The sequence below is a fragment of the Jaculus jaculus genome, chromosome 20 (genome assembly GCF_020740685.1).
Source record: "Jaculus jaculus isolate mJacJac1 chromosome 20, mJacJac1.mat.Y.cur, whole genome shotgun sequence".
Lineage (NCBI taxonomy): Eukaryota > Metazoa > Chordata > Mammalia > Rodentia > Dipodidae > Jaculus > Jaculus jaculus.
Window position 1 is genome coordinate 28,041,563 of NC_059121.1, and position 16,607 is coordinate 28,058,169.

Consider the following 16,607-nt stretch of genomic DNA (forward strand, 5'->3'; position numbering starts at 1 on the left):
TTGCTTGTTTCACCAATTTTCCTTAGTTTCAGCTGGGACCTTTTTGAGGTATGATGGGGTGGCTCTCTCCTTGGGATCTACATCTGTCAGAAAAAGAGAAGCAGATTCTCCAACGGAGAGTAAGTTAGAACCAGCACAAATGAGATAACCCTTACTTTTTTTATAGAGGATTTAATAGGTGTAGGCCCTCTTGTAGCCCATGATTGATGGTAGCTTGATATTGGAGAGTGGGCTTATGTTTGTATATGGTTCTGACTTGTTTCCCAGTTCCAGCTATGGGTCCCGTACCACTGAGGGGATCAGTTAGCCGAATCAAGAGCAGTTGGTTCCCCACCATGGTTGTGTGCCACTATTGCACTGTGTGAGCATCACAACAGGTTATTTCCTGCTAAGTAGGTTAGACCATGAGTTGCTTGGACAGATATTGGACATTTTCCTCCAGTCGCCCATGTAGTACCTTCTGGCACTAAACACGCTGACTATCTAGGGATTGACTCTCTTCTAGATTCCAGCCACGCCATTCCAAATTACATGTCAACTGCATATGGTGTCTTCAGCAGTAGGGTCTTACCACTAACCTTTGGTGGGTCATCAAGTACTCTGACAGAAATCTATCTGTCTTTTAGGAAACCTTGTAGGTCTCTCTGATCAAAAGCTAATTGTGGATGATAGCCCCATGCTGGTACAGGGAGTTACAGGTCAGTGCCCACTAAGAAAATGAGGAAAAAGGTAACTAATATCAAGAGTTAGAGAGGAGAGAAAAAGAGGGAGAGAGAGAGAAAGAGAGAGGGAGAGGGACAGGGAGAAAGGGAAGATGTAGAAGATTAAGGTTAGCCTTGATCCTACCCTCTCCAATGCCTTGTGGTTCAGGTACTCCCTGTAAGGGCCTGGTGAAGGTTCAGCCATTTGGTCTGCCTTTTAGGAAGTAGAATTTTATGGTACCATTGCCGTTTGGGTCGAGATTAGTGTTTCCCACCCCTTCAATGCCCTCCCCACCCTCCCCATCCATCCTAGTGTCTAGTCCACAAGATGTTTGCTGGATATGTAAGGTATCTTGGATAGATTCATATTAGGTGCTGTAGATGAGTGAGACTATGTGGCAATTTTTTTTCTGAGATTGGGTAAGTTCACTGAGAATGATCTGTTCCAGGTTCAACCATTTTAACTCAAATTTCATTGTGTCATTTTTTCTTAATGCTGCATAGAATTCCATTGTGTAGATACACCACATCTTAAATACCCATTCTTCTAGTGATGGACATCTGGGTTGATCCCAGGTCTTAGCTATTATGAATTGAGCCACTACAGACATGGTTGAGCAAATCTCTCTGGCCTGTGGTTTGAAGGTTGTAGAGTAGATGCCCAGTAAGGGAATAAATAACTGGGTCTGTTGGTATCTCTATATTCAACTTTTTCAGGAGTCTCCATATTGCTTTCCAAAGTGGTTGTACCATCCTACATTACCACCAACAGTGGATGAGTGTTCCTACTTCTCCACATTCTCGCCAGTTTATTTTCATTTGATTTTTTGATGTTTGCTATCCTTATTGGGGTAAGGCAGAATCTCATTGTTGTTTTAATTTGCATTTCTCTTATGATTAGGGATGATGAACATTTTCTTAAGTGTGTGTTTGCCATTTGTATGTCCTCTGTGAACGGCCTGTTCAGCTCTTTGCCCCATTTTGTGAGTGGGGTGTTTGACTTCTTACTGTTTAGATTTTTGAGTTCTTTGTAGATGCTAGAGATTAGGCCTCTATCAGTTGGATAACCCACAAATATTTTCTCCCATTCTGTGGCTTTGCTATCTATTGGCTTTGCTTATTGTATGCTTGTCTGTAAAGAAACTCTTCAGATTCTTGTGATCCCATTGGTTGAGTGACTGTTTAAGATTGTGAGCTACTGGGATTTTGTTCAGGAAGTCTTTTTCCATTCCTATGTCATGGAAAGTACTTCCTAAATTTTCTTCCAGTAGTATTTGAGTTTCTGGTCTGATGTTGAGGTTTTTGATCCATTTGGATTTGAGTGTAGTGCATATTGAAATGTGTCAGTCAAGTTTCAGTTTCCTGCATATGGTTATCCAGTTTGTCCAGCACCATTTGTTGAAGATGCTATCTTTTTTCCAGCCTATATTGTTCAGGCCTTTGTCAAATATCAAGTAGCTTTAGTTGCTTGACCCAAAGTCTGGGTCCTCAAGTCTATTCCATTGGTCTATACTCCTGTTTTTATGCCAGTACCATGCTGTTTTTATTACTATGGCTTTGTAATATAGCTTTATATCAGGTATGGTGATGCCTCCTTTTGCTGAGGATATGTTTGGATATGCGAGGCCTTCTGCCTTTCCATATGAAATTTGAGATCATTTTTCTATCTCTGTGAAGAACACTGTAGGGATTTTAATTGGAATTGCATTAAATCTGTATATTGCCTTTGGTAGGATTGTCATCTTCACAATGTTAATTCTGCCTATCCAGGAGCATGGGAGGTCTTTCCATTTTCTCAAGTCCTCTTCAATTTCTTTTTTGAATGTTTTTATGTTTTCATTGTATAGATCTTTCACTTCCTTGGTTAACATTATTCCAAGTTTTTTTTTTTTCATTGCTATTGAAAATGGGACTATGTCCCTTATTTCTTTCTCTGTATCTTTGTCATTTGCATATAGAAAGGATACTGATTTTTGTGCATTGATTTTGTATCCTGCTACTTTGCTATAGAAGTTAATCACCTTCAGGAGTTTTGGGATGGAGTCTCTTGGGCCTCTAACATATACAATCATGTCATCAGTGAATAGAGCTAACTTAACTTCTTCCTTTCCAAATTGTATCCCTTTTATTTCCTTCTCCTGTCTTATTGCTTGAGCTAGGACTATATTGAAAAGCAGAGGTGAGAGAGGACAACCCTGTCTTGTTCCTGATCTTAATGGGAAATCTTTCAGTCTCTCTCTGTTAAGTATTATTTGGGCCTTCACACCTTTGTATATTGCCTTTATTATGTTAAGATATGAACCAACCATGCCAATTCTCTCCAATGTTTTGATCATGAAGTGATGTTGTATCTTGTCAAAGGCCTTTTCTGCATCTATCAAAATGATCATGTGGTTTTTATGTTTAACCTTGTTTATGTGGTATATTACATTGACAGATTTCCATATGTTGAACCACCCCTGTGTTGTTGGGATGAATCCCACTTGGTCAAGGTAGATAATGCTTTTGATGTGTTGTTGGATTCTGTTTGTGAGGATTTTGTTCAGGATCTTTGCATCTAAGTTCATCAGGGAAATAGGCCGGTAGTTTTCTTTTCTTGTGGCATCTCTGCCTGGTTTTGGAATTAGGGTGATACTAGCTTCATAAAAGGAGTTGGGTAACTCTTCCTGTTCTCCAATTGTGTGGCACAGTTTGAGGAAGATTGGTTTGAGTTCTTCCATGAAGGTTTGATAGAATTCAGCTGAGAAGCCATCTGGTCATGGACTCTTCTTTTTGGGGAGGCTTTTTATTACTTTTTCAATCTCCATGAGTGTGATGGGTTCATTGAGGTGATTAATCTCCTCTGAGTTTAGCTTTGATAGATGGTATGCATCCAGGAATTTATCCAACTCCTCCACATTATCCAGTTTTGTGGAGTAGAGGTTTTTGAAATAAGTCCTGATGATTCTCCCAATTTCACTTATGCCTGTTGTGATCTCTCCTTTTTCATGTTGAATTTTGTTAATTTGAAGCTTCTCCTTTTTTTGTTTGATCAAATTGGCCAGGGGTTTGTCAATCTTGTTTATTTTTTCAAGAACCAGCTCTTTGTTTGTAAATCATCTTAATTGTTTCCTTGGTTTCATGCCAGTGTTAAAGATAATGTGATCTCGGGCTGAAGAGATGGCTTAGTGGTTAAGGTGCTTACCTATAAAACCTAAGGACCCATGTTCTACTCTTCAGATCCCACATAAGCCAGACACACAAAGGTGAGGCAAGCTCAAGGTTGCACATGCCCACTAGGTGGGGCAAGTGTCTGGAGTTCAATTTCAGTGGCTAAAGACCTGGCATGCCAATTCTCTCTCTCTCCTCTCTCTCTCTCTCTCTCTCTCTCTCTCTCTCCCTCCCTCCCTCCCTCCCTTCCTCCCTCCCTCTTGTAAAAAAAGAAAAAAGAAGGGAAAAAAGATAATATGATCTCTTTTCAGGATATAATGAGGAACAAGGGGGACTTACACAGAAAAATTATATATAGGTTAAGTGTCCCTTTGCCAAAATGCTTGGGAATTTTCAGATTTCAGATTTTCTTTCAGATTTAGGGATATTTTCATATATATGATATGTCTTGAAGTTAGAGCCCAAAACTAAAAGCAAACCTCACTTGAAGATAATTTTATACCATATTTTAGTATACCTGCATTTTAACTGCAATTTATTCCACAAGGTGAGTGAATTTGTCACTTGTCATGTCATGATGGCACTCAAGAAACTTTGAATTTGGGTCATTTGGATTTGGAATTTTTTTATTTGGGATGTCATCTTTGTATAACCAGTTAACAATAAATAAAGGCGACTTATGTTGGACTCTAGCCAATGCATAGCAAATAACAAGGATCCATGCATTCAAATATAACTTAGATATCAGAGCATCATCTTTCAGGAGCAGTTTTACTCTCTCACTCTCTCACTCACACACACACACAAATGGCATATCTTATATGTGTGACAGATCAAAAAGCTGAACATTTCAAAGGCCAGATTTCCTGGACTTTTTCTACTGTCCCAGGCTTATTAGGAGCAGGTGCCTGATGATCTGACCCCTCTGGCTTGGCTTGAGAGGATGCAAGGCGTGGTCTGTTATCCACCCCTGCCTTGCCACCTTTCCTGCAAAGCCCATGGAGTCACCGACTTTCTCCTCGGCCATTCTCTCTGTGGACTGGCAGTCAAGGAAAGGATTCAATTTGTTAACCATAGAGGCTTGAAACAAACAAACAAAAAAAAAAAAAAAAAAAAAAGGCCCAGGTGCATGGGAAAAAGAAAATTTGGAATTCAATGAAGTGTCATTAACTGAGTTCATATGCCAGGGTCTGCACTAGATTCATTCATTATTCCCATCATCATTAGCAGTATTTTAATTGTCAAGTAAAAGCTGTGAAATATTCATACATCTTGACATGGCTTACCCAAGCTAATTAACATAAGTATTATTTCACATACTTAATCTTTTTTGTATGGGAACATTGAAAATCTACTTTGCTAGTGATATTTAAGGATACATTACATTGTTATTAACTGTAGTCACCATGTTGTACAATAAATTTCTTGAATATATTCCTTCTATATAAATGAGATATTTTATCCTTTTTGTTGGATTTTTTCATAAGTTTTGTGAACTTTATATTGGCATACCCAAATGCCATATAATTTTATGGCAGTTAGAAAATACAGCTCTAACTAGAATCACAAAGTCTCTGCTGACAGTCTGAACAGTTATGTTGGATGTCTCATTGTTGGATGCTTATTTATAGGAGCAAAATCAAGCAAGGAATGCACCAGACAAGCCAGTCCCCAGCTACAGGTTACCTAGGCAGAAGTGTGATGCCATGTCATCAGTTCAAACAGAGAAACCAGAAGATTCCTATTTCTTCTCTCACTCTTTGATGCCACCAAGGAAAGCAGACTATTTAAAGCTCAACAAGCATGTGCCATTTACAAAGGAGGAAGAAATAAAAAGACAGGTTCCCACATCCTGTAGGATTAAAAATTATTGAAATACATATTTTTAGTTCCTGAAAAAAGTTTAGTTCTCAAAAACACTGTTTATAATAAATCATATGTCTCTGTTTTTAAATTGTAATCAACTATAGGGTGAGAGCTGCTCTTTTATAAAACCTCTGAAATTAAAACAACCACTTAACACTCCAATCTAATGCCTGCAGTAAATCAAATGTCTTTGTTGTTTAGATTTCAGCTGAACAGGTCCATATAAAAAGAAGTTTTAGCACTATTTATAAGAAGAATTGTCTCTCCAAACCCATCCAACATGTTTTTCATTCTTTAGGCAAAATCTTCAGCAGGACCTTAAGCACAGTCTATGCAGTCAACCAATAACTTTTTGTGCAAAATGTGATTATAACAAGTCAAGCTTTAAGAAACAAAAATGCACAGCAGCTTAAAATAAACAGTTGATCAAATGAGCATGCAGTAGATCATTCGGGGCTGGGTAGGCTGGGTGGCATCTGTGTTGAGATCACATCTCTGTCACCAGCACATGGTGTGACTTTGAACATACCACTTAGTTCCTCTGCTGTTCTGCTTCCTTATATGTCACCTGCTGCTCACCCTAGTCCTTCCAGGTCAAACTTTTGTGGACAATCCATGTAGCTAAATGTTCCTTTACACACCCCTATAGGACGTGCAACTCATAACCCTTTCTGACAATCAGTTCTGAGAAGAATGTAATCTAGCATCTGTTTTTCTCCTGACAAAACAAACCTTCCCATAACTAGATTTTTCCAGTCTTGCAAAAGACAGCTGAAGAGAAATGAGAGCAGCACCATGCAGGAGGGAAAGTGCTGTGTCGTAAACCCAGAAACCCAGTCTCTAGCCCTGGTTTTCTAGCCCTGCCACTCCCTAGTTTGTAAAGACACTTGACCTTCTCTATGTCTGTTTCCTCATCTTTAATAGATAAGTTTGGAATATGATCTACTTATAAATAAAACCACATGGCAACTAGCACATGAAAAGACAAACAAAATAATGGAAAAGAAGAGAAAGTCCAAAACCAGACCCAACTACATAGCGAAATGGTTTATGGCAAAGTTTGTATCTCTGGTGATTAGAACAATTGGTCCCTTTGATATGTGACAATTGGGACAGCTTGATAATGAATTTAGAAAATGCACTGAGATCCTTCCTAACATGTGTTAGAATGAACTCTAAGAGGATGTAAGTAATAAATATGCAGCTGAAAAAAGAGTTAAGTGAGTATAACACTTGTCACATATATAAGAACCTGGACTTGCTTCCCAGTGCTCACTTAGAAATGCCAAGCATGGTGGTGCAGTTCTGTGACCCCCAATGTGGGGGAGATAGGGAGATCCCCAGGGCTCAGGGGCCAACTAGTCTTCTCTGTCTTGTGAGCTCCAAACCAAGTAAAGTCCTTGTCTCAGAGGAGGGAGATGGTGTTCCTGAAGATGATAATACAGGTTGTCCTCTAGCCTCCATATGCATGTGCACCTATGTGTAGACACACAGAGAGAGAGAGAGAGAGAAAGGCATTCAAGTGCTTGAAAATGAATGACACACTCTAAAACCTGGATGAAGGAAAGGGCTATCTATGAAAGATTCAAAGTCTATATGCTGTAAAGGAAATGTTAGGCAATTTTAAATGCCTGTCGATCATAATGAAAGGACCAAAAATTGCAAATGACAACTCAAAATACAAAGAGACCATTTCTTAATGTTTTTTAAAAAAACCTTTTTTAATTAAGAAAATTTTAAGTTGAAAAATAAGCAAACTATTCACACAAAAATTCAACAAAAGTATTGTTTTTCAAAGCTGGGGAGATGACTTAGCAGTTAAAGCACTTGACTGTGAAGCCTGAGGACGCATGTTCAACTCTCCAGATCCAACATAAGATCCAACACAAGGTGACCCAAGCACAAGGTCATACATGCTCACTAGGTGGCACATGTGTCTGGAGTTCAACTGCAGTGGCTGTAGGCCCTGGCTCACCAATTCTCTCTCCCTTTCCCTCTCTCTCTCTCTCTCCATAATAATAAATAAATAAATAAATTTTCAAAAGTCATTAAACATGGAAAGGTGTTGAAGTTCACTCATAACAAAAGAAATGAAAATCCAAAAGCTTGTTAATGCATTTTGTTGACATGGCTGTGAATATAGGGGACTTAAAAGAAACTAGGAACAATGGTATATGCCTGACATCTCAGTACTCAAGAGGCTGGCAAGAGGTTGACAAGTCCAAGGTCATCCTGGGACATAAAGTGAGGTCTGCTTAGAGAAAGTCAGAGACAGAGAAAAAAAGAGAAAGGGAGAAAGAAATGAGCACAGCCAGTGCCCTGTTCCTGTTTTATATGGGAAAGAAAAAAAAAAAGCAGATCTTGGAGAAATGGCTGTTTTTGTGGGCCTGTCAGAGAAAATGCAACATGAGCCTGAAATTCTTTGTTTGATTTTTTAAAAATAAAAGTTGAGGGCCAAAGAGATGGCTTAGCAGTTAAGGCACTTACATGCAAATCCATAGGACCCACGTTCAATTCCCCAGAACCCACATAAGCCAGATGCACAAGGCAGCACATGCATCTAGAGTTTGTTTCCAGTGGCTGAAGGCACTGGCATGCCCATTCTCTATCTACATCTCTCTATTTTTCTCTCCTTCATATAAATAAATAATAATAAAAATTAAAGCCAGGTGTGATGGTTCACACCTTTAATTCCAGCACTCAGGAGGCAGAGGTAAGAGGATCATTGTGAGTTCAAGGCCAGCTTGAGATTTCATAGTAAATTCCACGTCAGCCTGAGCTAAAATGAGACCCTACTTCAAAAAAAAAAAAAAAACCATAAGAACATTTAAAAAATGAAATAAATTTCCAAAAATAAAAGCTTGGAAAATGTTCCACCCCAGAAAAATGATGAGAGCATGTCAAAAGGACACAGGAACCAATTTGAAAGGATTGCTACTGCCCAAACTTGCAGCAATTTGGGGATGGACAGACACACCTAAGACTATTAGATGTACACATCTGAAATTCCAGTACTCAGGAGGCTGAGGCAGGAGGATCATGACTGGCTATACAGTGAGTCTGAGGCCAGCTGAAGCTATATAATGCCCTGTCTCAAATAAACAACACCCTGAAGCTAAAAATAAACTATAACCCATTAAATTAAACAATAATTCATGAGTTAATACTCATCATAAATAAGGTAGAAGAAAGGGGGGTTTTGCAGTAAAATTCCAGCCCATATGTGTGGAGAGAGCAGAAGAATATGATAATCAGTATTTCCCAGTTGTTACAGTAATGATTGCCATAGGCAAGATTCATTACCCAGTGTCAAAGTTTGATGAAAAGTGTGGTCTCAAAATATCTTCCCATTGATAACTTATTCAGTCCCCTCCCAAAAAAATTAATCACTGTCATGTAGAGAAAACAGACTACCTCGACCAAGTGATCAAAATTAGTACCACCTTTGAAATGCAAATGGCCATCATGTGCTTCCAGATTTAATAGCTTGAGAAAAATATGGTGTGCTTAAGTATTCAAAAAAAATCCACATTAGCTGGCATTCTTTAAAACACTTAGCCAATTTTCTTTAAAGAAAAATGTTGGTGTTATAAAAGGCAAGGAAATATAAAAGAAGTGCTTATATGCATCTGCATGAGTGTAGAGTATGTATGTGGTGTAGTGTGGTGTGTATGGTGCATCTTGTATGGTGACATGTGGTGTATGCAACCATGTGCAGATGCATGCACCCCATACATGCATGCGCAGAGACCAGAGAACACTGAGTAGCTCTCCTCACTCATCTGCTACTTCTTTCCTTGACGGGGGCTCTTTCCCTCAACCTGGAGCTGCTGTCCATCAGCAAGCCCAGGTAGTTCTCCAGGCTCTGCCCTAGAAGACTTGGTTTAAAGACATGTTTGGCCATACCTAAGGGAATTCATAGTGTTCAGGATACCTAATTGACTGGGTTTGGAACTGTTGCAAACATATGAATAATAGAAACATGTCAGAGTTCACCATGGGCCCTGTCTTGGAAGCACCTCCACAGTACATTTTCCCTATGAAGCCACAGGGCACTCAAAAAACAAAAAAAGAAAAAAAGAAAGAAAGAAAGAAAAGAAAAAACTATTTGGCAGCTGAAGACTTGCCCTGCAGTCATCCTCTGACCTCCACACACACAGCCACACAGCACGGCATACACATGCTCGCCACTCTTACCTGCACGGACACACACACGCATACACAGATATGAAGAGAAGAGAAGAGGTCTGGAGAGGAAAGGAGAGGAGGGGAAAAAAGTACAAAGATTACTACAAAATGTAAGTCCCAAATGGAATACCATAGGGCATTGAAAATTGACAACAGATGATGTCTACACTATAAACAGAAAGGTCAGCATCTTGACCCTGCCTAAAGAAAGTGGAAGGTGGGTTGGAGAAATGGCTTAGCAGTTAAGGCACTTGCCTGTGAAGCCTAAGGACCCATGCTCGATCGCTATCCAGATCTCACGTAAGCCAGACGCACAAAGGCAAGGTCGCACATGCCCACTAGGTGCACAAGTGTCTGGAGTTCGATTGCATTGGCTGAGGCCCTAGCATGTCAATTCTTTCTTTCTCTCGCTCTCACTCTCACTCTCTTTTAAAAAGAAAAGATGGAAGGTGAGCCCAACATCCAAAAGTTATGTGTTGACCTTCACACATGCACCGTGGCACCTGCATTCACACACATCATATGCAGACCAATTGTAAGCCAAGCATTGTGGATCTGCAAAAGGATATTTCACCGTTGTAATTTATTTATATGGTATAAATTTACTACTTTCAACAAAATTCAAGTTAGCAAAAAAGTGTTCATAAAGCTTGGGAAATTTATAACAAAAGAATTTGCTATAATTTTTTATGTTCTGTATACTACATTGAAAAAATTTTATAGGTTAATTTTTGATGCTGCCTCCTACACAAACATTGTCAAAAAAAATCTACCACATTTTTTAATATAATTGGATAACTTAATTACCTTTTTTATATCTTAGTGTAATTTTAGTAATCATGTCAATATATTTATATCTGGTTTATTCATTTTAATTTCTCTATTGTGTTACATTTGTAAAGATCATTGTCTGTGTATTTCTTTATTAGTACACATTAATAGTATAAATTTGGAAAGGAATTTCATTATGACATTTCTGCACATGCATACAATATACATTGATTACATTCATCCCTTCTATTACCCATCCATATCCCTTCCATATCTCTTCCATATCCCTTCCATATCCCTTCCATATTCCCATGCCCTCCACCCTGCTTGATTACACATAAGAGAAAACATGTTACACTTCTCTTTGTGAGCCTGGCTTGATCCGTGAAATATGATGATCTCCAGATCCATCCATTTTCATGCAAATGGCATAGTTAGCTCTTCTTTGTAGCTGAATTAAAAAAAAAAAAAACTATGGAGTGTTTTTTGAAAGAGCTCTCATGAGTGAATACAGTAAGCCAGCCACAATGCAATTATAAGCTGGAAAGAACTGAAGAAATCACAGGCACACAAAGATAGCAGAGGACATCCGTGCAGCTCCTGGTAGAATATCCAAGGCACACACAGGACATGCAGACATCAGCTTCCTTAGTAAAGACAGAAAGGAAACTTGAGAAAGTAGAACCAAAACAGAGTCCACAGTGTATTCCAGAGGGCTCCGCCCAATGGGGAGTTTGGGACACCCAACATGGACTGGGTTCAGAGCAAAGGGTTCCTACCAGGGCATAACACAGAGTTCAGAAACTCTGGGAGCCAGATAACTTTCAGATCAAGAGAGAAAAACTCCTGCAGCTGCCCCAGCAGAAGGATGGGCAGAGATGGTGATCAAAAAATATACATTTCTCTCCTCTCTCTCTCTCTCTCACACACACACACACGAAAAACAGACCCAGCCAGGCATGGTGGTACACACCTTTAATCCCAGTACTTGGGAGGCAGAGGTAGGAAGATTGCTGTGAGTTCGAGGCCACCCTGAGACTACAGGGTGAATTCCAGGTCAGCCTAGGCTAGAGTGAGACCCTACCTCAAAAAAACAAAAAATAAAAATAAGAAAGAAAGAAAAAGTAAAATAGACCCAAATAGCAGTCATCACTGGGCACATCTATAGTACAACCAGACAGGGATACTGGGGTACACACACCACACACTTTCTGAGGAGAGACCTTGGCATTGGGCTAGAGCTCCAACAAGTAGCCATTTTTAAAAGACCTCTGCTAAGTACGTGAACAGCTGCTCAAGAGACAAAAGCCTCCCTGTGATGCCCATTCTGTGAACAGAAAGTACATGCCAGAAAACTATTTTCTGACCCCTGCCCTGCAGAATACCTCTAGTTGAAAAGGAAAAACTCGGAGTCAGTACCACACAACGTTCTGAGTGGAAGAAATCTAGTCTGAATTATGGATTCCGAGTCTCACTAGTTTCCTAGAAAATTGAAAAGCAAGTGACAAGTGTCCAAAAGTAGTAGAGTCTAAGACATACCAGGGGAAAGCTTGTACCTAGAGACAGCACCACACTTCTAGGTAATCTGCAGTGCCCAGCCCGTGAACCCCACCCTCAAGTTGCTGGGCACCCAACAGAGAGCCAAGCAAGGCAAAGGTGATAGCACCAGGTTCAGCTGCTGCCTTCAGAGGGCACTAACCAAAAGAGCGGAAGAAGGAGAGTCTGCACTGGCATTCAAGCAAGCCATGGCATCTAGAAACAATGTACCGAGGCACTCTTGCCCAGGCGAGTGAGCGCATGGAAGCCTTCTGCACCAGCATTTAGTAACTGACCTCAGGGACAAAAACTCCACTGAATATCAAATGTTAAGTGTGTAGACCAGTGTACCCTGCACTGTCCTCCCTCGACCCCTTTTTTCCCTCCCTCTCTTTTTTCCTCTTTATTAAGACCGTATTTGGTATGGACACATTAGTGTTTGAACCATCTTCTTTTTCTGTTTTGAGATAAACTCAAGCAACAGACACAGTTTGGAATAGATCCAAAAGTCGACCTGTCTCAGCTTCCTGGAATTGTTTTAAGTTGTGTGATTGCATTTCTTTGACCCTTGCTTTTTCACTCGACCTTTATCTGAGTTGTTTTAGCTCCTCCCCTCTTTATGTCCCCACATCATATTTCCTTTTTGCACTTTTTCTCTGTTACTCTAATACCAATAACTAGTTTTCCTCTGCTTACTCTCTTTCCATTCCTACCCTTAACAATTAACATCTTAGTACACAATGTACTAGCCTTGTTCTTTTATTCCCTCAAAAGTTATTACAGTTAAAGCGGCATTCTTATCATCTTTACTAATTAATTAATTTTTAAACATAAGTTGTAATATGTCCCCTCCCTCAGCCCCCATTTCTCTGCAGACTCCTCAACAGGGTTACTGCCATTTACTGTACGGTAACAGGGCCTCTACTCACTTTCATAAATCTATCCACCCTGACTACCGTAACACTCCCTAAGCCTTGGCAAGTGTATTGCCAGTTAGCGTTGACTTCTCTGTAGCTTCTGCATTTCTGTTACTATATGTGTCTGTTCATCATAGCGTTTGCTGCTATCTCCTGGATGTGGCTGTCGGGCTAACTCTGAGAACAACAGTGTCACTGCTTCCTCCACAATTTCTTCTGGATCCTGGTATTCTGGCAAGTGTGGTAGAGGTGGTGAGGACACATCTCAGTATTCAGCAGTCATTTCTTGGTTTGATGAACCTAGGCTCTCCCCAGCATTCTCTGACATCTGTTTAAAAAAATTTCTCCGACCAAGGGTAAAAGCATTTTTGACTAAAGGGGAGGGGCCTAGGGGCTTCAGAGACATTTTGATCGGGCTACCCACTCAGCTTGTGCAGGGAGTGCTGGGGACCTCTCTGGGTATTGTCATTCTCCTGACCATGGGTGCTGACTTAGTTGCCTGTGCCAGTTCTGAGTTCCCTCTCACTGAGCAGGCCTCCTCTCAGAATGAAGAGAGATGGCATGGGAAATGAGAGGAATGCCAGTCCTTGCCTGGCAAACTTTCATGGTGCTGGAAAATAGTATGGTACCTACTGGCTGGCAATGGTCTCCAACAGCATGGCTGAACAAGAGACTCCGCAAGCCACCAGCCAGAGGAGAACTACACAGTGGTGCAGTGGTGGCACACAGCCTTTGTGGGTAACCGACTGCCCTCTGATTGGACTTCTTTTTAACTGGCCACTGCACTCTTTTCATAGCAAGACTCTCCGTCAGTTATGGTTGCTTATGACATGAGAATTCTACTCTCAGAGAAGTCTAGAGATTTAGCCTGGGGCCATCGACACATGGGTGAGAGTGTTGCTGCTGAGCCTGACCCCGACCCAGCAGGGAAGAACGACATCCCAGCACCACGATAGCCTAATCCCACCTGAACGCTGCAAGGATTTCCACCTAAATAATAAGCAGATTTTTAAAAGTCCAGCCACAGATTAGTCCCAGATGCCCAATTCCTACCGCAGGAACATAAGCAATATGAAAAAATTTAAGTAACATGGTTTCTCAAAAAATTACTGACTTCACAGTAATGATTCCAAGCAGGTGAGCTACATGAAATCCAAGACAAAAAAAAAGAATGACTATGATAATGTTAAATGAAATCAAAGAGAACAAAAACTCATGAATTAAATCAAAGAGAAAACAAATAGCTAATGGAATAAGGAAATAAATATACAGGTTGTGAAAGAGGAATTCAGTAGATATAAAAACTGAACAATCTAATTGCAAGTCTAGCAATGACATGAAGTTGAAGCCAGCCTGGGGATACAGAGTGAATTATAGGCCAGCATAGGCTAGAGTGAGAGCCTACCTAAAAAAGAAAAAAAGAAACAAAAAAAAGCTTGGCAATGAAAACTTAGCCAAGTAGAAAACTCAGTGGGAAGGACTGGAGAAATGGTTCAGCTGTTAATATACTTACTCGCAAAGCTTAATGACCCAAGTTTGATTCCCCAGTACCCATGTTAAAACAAATGCACAAAGTAGTGCATGCATTTGGAATTCATTCTCAATCGCTAGAAGCCCTACTGCTCCCATTCTCTCTCCTCTCTCTCTCTATCTCTCTCTGTCTCTCTCTCACTCTCGCTCTCCCTTGAAAACAAATAAATAAAAATATTTTTTTTAAAAAAACAGCCAGGCATAATGGTGCATGCCTTTAATCCCAGCACTCAAGAGGCAGAGAGGTAGGAGGATCACCATGAGTTCAAGGCCACCCTGAGACTACGTAGTCAATTACAGGTCAATTCTAGGCTAGAGTAAGACCCTACCTTGGAAAAAAGGGCTGGAGAGATGGCTTAGCGGTTAAACACTTGCCTGTGAAGCCTAAGGAACCCGGTTCGAGGCTCAGTTCCCCAGGTCCCACGTTGGCCAGATGCACAAGGGGGCGTACGCGTCTGGAGTTCGTTTGCAGAGGCTGGAAGCCCTGGCACACCCATTCTCTCTCTCTCCCTCTATCTGTCTTTCTCTCTGTGTCTGTCGCTCTCAAATAAATAAATAAATAATTAAAAAAAAATTCAGTGGGAAACTCCACATAGATCAAGGGGGAGGAGGATCATGGGGAACATGGAAGATCAGGGCTTGAAGCCAAGATACATTAATTACAGCATTCAAACAACAATAAAGGTAAAATAAAAAGAAAATACAAAAACATGCAAAATTTATGGACACTATTAAAAGACCAAATTTATTAATTATAGGCAAAAAAGGAGACATACAAGCTGAAAGCAAAGAAAACATATTTAATAAAGTCATAGAAGAAAATTCTCCAGATCTAGAGAAAGGGACAGTCAATCCAGATACAGGAGGTACCATAATGCCAAACGGACAAAACCAGAAAAGAATATCTCCAACATTGTTTTATAGTCAAAACACTGATTATACAAAACAACAACCAGTGGAACAAAAGCAAGAAAAGCTACATAAAATATATAAGCTCATGGATATTGAACCACTACTTTATGAAGGGGTTATCAATGAAACCAGAAAGGGTATGTAAAAATTTCTAGAGTTATCCAACATGCATAATAAATAATATGAAACAGTGATTTAGACAATAAAAGTGCTAACAGTGTTACTACTTGAGGAATGTAATTTCAAGGGGGAATTAAGATAAAAGAAAATTAATACATGTGTTACATGTAATTAAAAAAACTATACTGCAATGGAAACAATCATGGGAAGAAACTGCCTACAAAATAGGAAAAAAATCTTTGATAGCTATACATGAGGATTAATATATAAAGAACTCAAATGGCATAATACCCAAAAGAATTAATAAATGGGCTAGAGAAATAAACAGTTCTCAAAATGAAATACAATTACAAATATTTGTGAAATTATAAAATAGAAAATGTTAAAAGTGGGTCTGGAGAGATTGCTCAGTGGTTAAGGCACTTGCCTGCAAAGCCTAACAGCCTGGGTTCAGTTCCCCAGTACCCCTGTGAAGCCAGATGCACAAAGTAGCACATGTATATGAAGTTCATTTGCAGTAGCTGGAAGCCCTGGAATGACTGTTCTTGTATCTCTCTCTCTCTCTCTCTCTCTCAAATGAAAAAAAAGATAGAAAAAGACAAATACATGTTCTCTCATTTGTTGCTCCTGTGTTTTACACATATACCTAAAATTACATATTCATATATGACATGAAAGTAAGATTGTGGAAAGGAAAGGGGATAGTGGGAGGGGGAAGGGGGAGTTTTAACTAGGGTACGGGGTAAATATGTTCTAAACAAATGATGTACTTAAATTAAACCCATTACTATGTACAATGAATATATGCTAATAAAAATTTTAATTAGAAATCAAACAATTGAGGGGTTGGAGAGATGGCTCAGTGGTTAGAAGTGCTGGCTTGAGAAGACTGAAGAGCCAAGTTCAGTTCCCCTGT